The sequence below is a fragment of the Sciurus vulgaris genome (genome assembly GCF_902686455.1).
Source record: "Sciurus vulgaris genome assembly, chromosome: 11".
NCBI lineage: Eukaryota > Metazoa > Chordata > Mammalia > Rodentia > Sciuridae > Sciurus > Sciurus vulgaris.
This window is the reverse complement of record NC_136472.1, coordinates 23,489,187-23,494,959: the sequence shown is the minus strand read 5'-3', so window position 1 is coordinate 23,494,959 and position 5,773 is coordinate 23,489,187. Positions and strand designations below refer to the sequence as shown.

General features: G+C 36.0%; 1 pseudogene across 1 annotated transcript; it reads right to left on the bottom strand.

Annotated features, from left to right (window-relative positions):
• On the bottom strand, positions 1–950 carry LOC306638939 (olfactory receptor 5D13-like; annotated as a pseudogene). The gene has a single exon. The product of its transcript is annotated as an olfactory receptor 5D13-like (transcript).
• Positions 951–5,773: the final 4,823 nt, after the last annotated feature.

Here is a 5,773-nt window from a genome sequence, read left to right as displayed (position 1 = left end):
TTATATTGAGTGCCAAAGAGATTTGGTGACAACTAATTTTCTGAAAGTGTCCTTCACATCTCTGTTCCTAAGGCTGTAGATCAATGGGTTCAGTATGGAAATCACCACTGTATAAAACACAGAGGCTACTTTAACTGAGAGCCAAGAAGTCTTGGGACTAGGAGCACAGTAGAGGAACAGGATGGTTCCATGAAAGATGGTGATGGTGATCAGGTGGGAGGCACAGGTAGAGAAGGATCTCTGATGACCACTTGCAGAAGGCATCCTCATAACAGTGATGAAAATGAACACATAGGACACAGTGATAATGATCAGGCTGCTCACCCCATTGAATACTGCAATAATGAAACATAGCATTTGGCTGATATGGGGGTCTGAGCAGGAGACAGAAACAATTACTGGGTGGTCACAGATGAAGTTATTTATGATGTTAGATTCCCCATATGACAGGGCAAAAAGAAAATATGTGAGTGTCAGGGAGCATACCATCCCCCAAGTGTAAGACCCAGCCTCCAGAAGAACACAAAGCTTCTGAGACATTACAGTGGTATATAGCAAAGGGTTCCAAACTGCCACAAAACAGTCATAGGCCATGGCTGCTAGCATGAAAGTTTCTGTCACTGTGAAAATGCAAGCAAAAGAAAATTGCATGATACAACCAGAGAAAGAGATGCTTTTCTCTTTCACAACCAGTTTCTCCAGCAATTTAGGTGTAACTACAGTGGAATAACAGCAATCTACAAAGGAAAGGTGGCTAAGGAAAAAGTACATGATCATATGGAGTTTGGGGTTGACCTTGATGATTATTATCATCCCCAATTTCCTACTACAGTGACTGCATAAATGGACATGAAAACCAGGAAGAGTGGAACCTGGAGACCTGGGTATTGTGAGAAACCCAACAGAATGGAAGTGGGTCTGCTGCTTCGATTTCTTTCAGAAGATGCCATAAATTCTGTTGGCTTAAAAAAAGAAAACACACAAGTTATTCCTGAAAAACAGAATTAATAGGAAAAAAATGGAGGGAATAAAGAGGAGGCATGTGTAAATAGTGACTTAAGAAGACTGGTACCCAATGAACAGTAGTAGCAGCTGCCCCTGGCAATTTCTTGAGATAGGAATTCCCCAACCCTATCAACCTTCTGATTCAAAAACCCTGGGATGGTGTCCACACTTTGTGATTCTACCAAACCTCCAGAGGATTTCTACCTGCAATAAAATGTGAGAAATATTTGATAATAACTTCTTTAAAAGTCCACCTTTGTTAGTATTGTTTTTGTGCAGCTAAAATATAAACTTATGGCACAAAGTAATCACAAAAATTGAAGCAAAAGAAGCAGAACAGTAGCAAAGAGCCCCTTGTTATGATTTGAGTAATGACACTAAGGATCACAGAGATGGCTCAACATCACTATTGACAACCCAGATAAGTTAGTGTTAATTGCTTTTGCATTTTATACCTTTCTAGGCATGACACAAAATCAAATGACCATAGAATTTAGTCATTGGATTGTATAGATTCCATGATGCAGTGTAGATTCCATTCTACTTGATTTTGTAGAATTTGCTACAGAATTTCATCTATGACATGTTCACACTGTCTCCATTCTAACTTCATCAATGCACGCTGTCTCCTTGGGTATTTTTATGTTTCTTTTATTGAGACATTGAATCAACATTTATTATTTTATTAGAGGTTTTCAATTAAATTTTCAATAACTTTACTAATATGCTTTAAGTCAGGTATATATATTTAATATTTAATATAACTGATTACATATATACATATACAGATAACCTAAAAAACTGACCTAAAGCACATTAATAAACAGTTATTTCACTTAAAATATTAATGAAATATATATACATACATCTGTATTTCTATATCTATGTATATTTATAAAATATACATAGAACAGAAACATCTTACAGTCACCAACAATATTTCCATACAAAATATATTCTATGATACAATGAAAATTGTGTAATAAAAACTGCACATGTATTTAACCAAAAAAACAACCCTTTCTTTAAGATGAGGCAAACTTGGAGGACAGTATGAAGTATAAGCAATGGGCAATTTACTGAGTGGTCTTGATATGAAAGAAGAAAAAATGAAAAAAGATAGAGACAGAAGGCAACAGCAGAAATACATCTCTAGATTGTATTCCATTTTTTCGGCTTTACATGGAATGAGTATCTCAATGCAGATTTGACCCCATGAGTTCCTACTCTTACATGACAGCAACTCAACACAGAACATCTATTAGGAGCAGGTTTTTCCCATAGCAAGTGGCCCTGGGTGGGCAGACTTGGAATATACATTATTTTTTAGACAGTTCTAATACATAAATTTTCCTTCAAAATTTGAATATACTAGTAAAGTCTGCTACTACTATTCTTGATACATAGCATATTTTTTAGGTCAATAACAAAAAGATACTCAGAAAAAGTCTTGGTACTTAAGTCCTAGCAATTTCCAATGGATTTTTTAAGCATAAATGGTTCAGGATTAGGCTTATACTCAAATCAGAACTAGATCTAGGGGAGCTCACAATCAACAAACATCCCACAAACTTTCTGTGACTTTCTCCATTGATCCCTGGTAGTACTACTGCTGCCAGTTTCTGTAGTACACAGTTTAATTCTGAGAAACACTTTATGCACTGTGAGTGAAAATCAAGGCATCCCTGGACATAGAAAGAGACCTGTTTAATTTTATAGAAATCTATGTGAACTGCATCCCTGTTTTCCACCTGCATTGAAAGACCAAAAATAAATGAACTGACCTGAAACCTGAAGTTTTTGATTAATTCACTAAGAATTTCTTCTTAAGATTAATGAAGGTCAGGTATTTCTGTCCACGGTGAGTAAATATTACTTCACAGAGCAATATGCTCCACTTTTGTTACAAAAGTGGACAGTAAAATAACAGTAAAATGGCATTTTACAAAGAAACACCTGAAAGTGGAACACGTAGTCTAAACTCTGCCAAACTCCAGGTCTTATTCATGTCCCCAGACTGTGGAGATAGCGGCATCAAGGAATTGGAGTGGGCTGCAAAAACATACAATTAGTTGAAACAGTTTTGCATCATTGTGATAGCTGTTTTCTTCTGAAGCACTAGGGATGATTATATTACAGTATTTATTCCATTAACTGCTTTTGGGTATTGAATTAATGAAATAATAAAAGTTCATTCACTGAAGAAAAAACAGACTTCACCGCTTGTCCATAGCTAAAAATAATATCCCACTGCCATTTTGATTTGCATTTCCCTGATAATTAATAGTACAGAGCATTTTTTTTCTTAGAAATTTAGGCCATTTGTATGTCTTTTCTGCACATATATTCAAGCTCTTAATCCAATATAAATTGTGATATTAATTCATTATTTGTTATTGAGTTGTAGGAGTTCCTTATTCCTTATATATTTTGGATGTTTACCTCTCATTAGATTTAAAGTTTGTAAATATTTTCATTGTTTCTATTTTCCTCTCTGATAAATCTCAAAGATTATTTCTCTCATCAACTACTTATTTCAGTATTTAAATTTCCATTTGGATTCTTTTTTTCAAAACTAAACTCTTTTTTATAGCTTTAGTGTATTTATTTATTTTTATGTGATGCTGAGGATCAAATCCTGTGCCTCAAACATGCTAGGTAAGTGTTCCCCCACTGAACTACAACCCCAGCCCCCATTTGAATTTTTAACACTGGTTACTATATTTTTATTCTGTTTCTATTTAGTTTTTTTTTTTTTTTTAAGAAAAACACTCTTTTTATTTATCTCAGCTTATAGTGTCCTAAACATTTTAAATTTTTGATTTTGTTTCTTTTTTATGGTTTAAATATTAGGCTTCCCTCAAAAGCTCATGTGTGAGATAATGCAAGAACTTCAGAGGTGAAATGATTGGGTTATGAGAGCCTTAAACTAACAATGCATTAATCCACCTACAAGGACTAGCTGGGAATAACTATAGGCACCTAGGGTGTGACTGAATGAGGTGCTTCACCCGGGATGTGCTTTTGGGTATATATTTTGTCTCTGGTGAGCAGAAGTTTCTCTCTGCTTTCAGACTCTCAAGTCCTGAGCTGCTTTCCTCTACTACACTCTCCACCATGACATCTGTCTCACCTCAGGCCCAGAGTAAAGGAGTTGGCCATCTGTGGACTCAGACCTCTGAAACCATGAGCCTCAAATGAATTTTTCCTCCTCTAAAATTGTTCTGGTCAGATCTTTTGGGCACAGTGATTAAAAAGTTGACTAAAATAATGTTCTTATTCATGGAATGTGTAGTTGATCTTTGAAATGTTTTGAAGAAGTTTTGATGAATTCTAAAGGTATTGTATACTATTTTGTATATAATATTGTACATTATTTCACAGGCTTCTTTACATTTCTCTCTCTCCTCTCTCTCTCTCTCTCTCTCTCTCTCTCTCTTTCCAGAGACACATATTCATGTACCACAGATAGATACATATTCAAGGGAGAATGCAGGCTTTCTCAAGAGAGAACACATCTTTGAAGTAAAACAAGAAATACACATTTAAGAAAGAACCAGTGCCGTCTTCAGAGAAAGAAACTATTGGGGTGAAGCAAAAAATACACTCAAATAAGAATGCAGGCCATCTCCAGAGGTAGAGACTGCCCTTCTCCTACCTTTTAATGTACTTTGCAAACTTTGATTAAGCATTGAACATTATGTTCAAAACTCAGGTGTAAAGATAACTTGAGGTCTCAAAGCATCTAATCAGGACCAAAATGTCTCTCCTTCTAAGTTACTTAGAGCACAGGCTTTGCAGTACTCTTTCACCCAACCTCCAGGCCTATCATTTTCTGGTCACTGAAATGAGTCACATCTCAGTAAGTGTGGTCTATCACATGATCATATTTATACCTGTGGCATCAGTTCAGGGTCTCAATCTGGATCTCTTTCAACTTTGGTTACCATTAAAATTTAACCCTTTCCCTATATGTGTCCATGTGACCCAAAACTTGTAGCTCATACGTTCAGTGACTGGTTTCCAGGGAAATGTAGGTGCAGGTATCTGGCTCATCTTTCTGGGATCCTGGCTTATTGTCAAAATTGGCCTACTGTACATTCTACCTTGAATTATATAAATTCATTTTTCTACTGACTGGACATGGTAGCTGTAATTGGGTAGAAAACATACTACATCATATACTTCAAAAATGTTTCAGGTATATAAAAATACTAAGTCTCTTTTTCTTATTTGAGGCAGAGTCTAGCGAAGTTGCTTGGGGCCTCGCTAAATTGCTGAGGCTGGCCTCAAATTTGCATTCCTCCTGCCTCAGCCTCCTGAGAAAATGGGAACACATAATGCCCCACCATACCCAGCAATATTAGTCTCCTTTAGAAGGGTGGCAAATCCAGATTTGGTGGTGCACTCCTATAATTCCTATGATTTGTGGAGCTGAGTGGGAGGATTATGAGTTTAAGGCCAGCAAGATTAACCTAGCAAGATTAACCTAGCAAGACCCTGTTTCAAACTTAAAAAGTAAGAAGTATGGCAAATTCTACAATATACATAGCATGCAAACTACCAAAAACAATTGAAATATGAGCTGAGGATTTGTTTTTTTTGAACCCAAGGGCACTTTCCTACCATTAGAACCACATTTCTAATGGTTTTTTTAGATGTACTCACTGAGTTGCTGAGACTGACATTTGAAAACAGTTTAGGCTTAGAAGACCATGAATATTGCCTTTTGATCTATTATTTTCTGACACCTCCATTACTTTTTTAG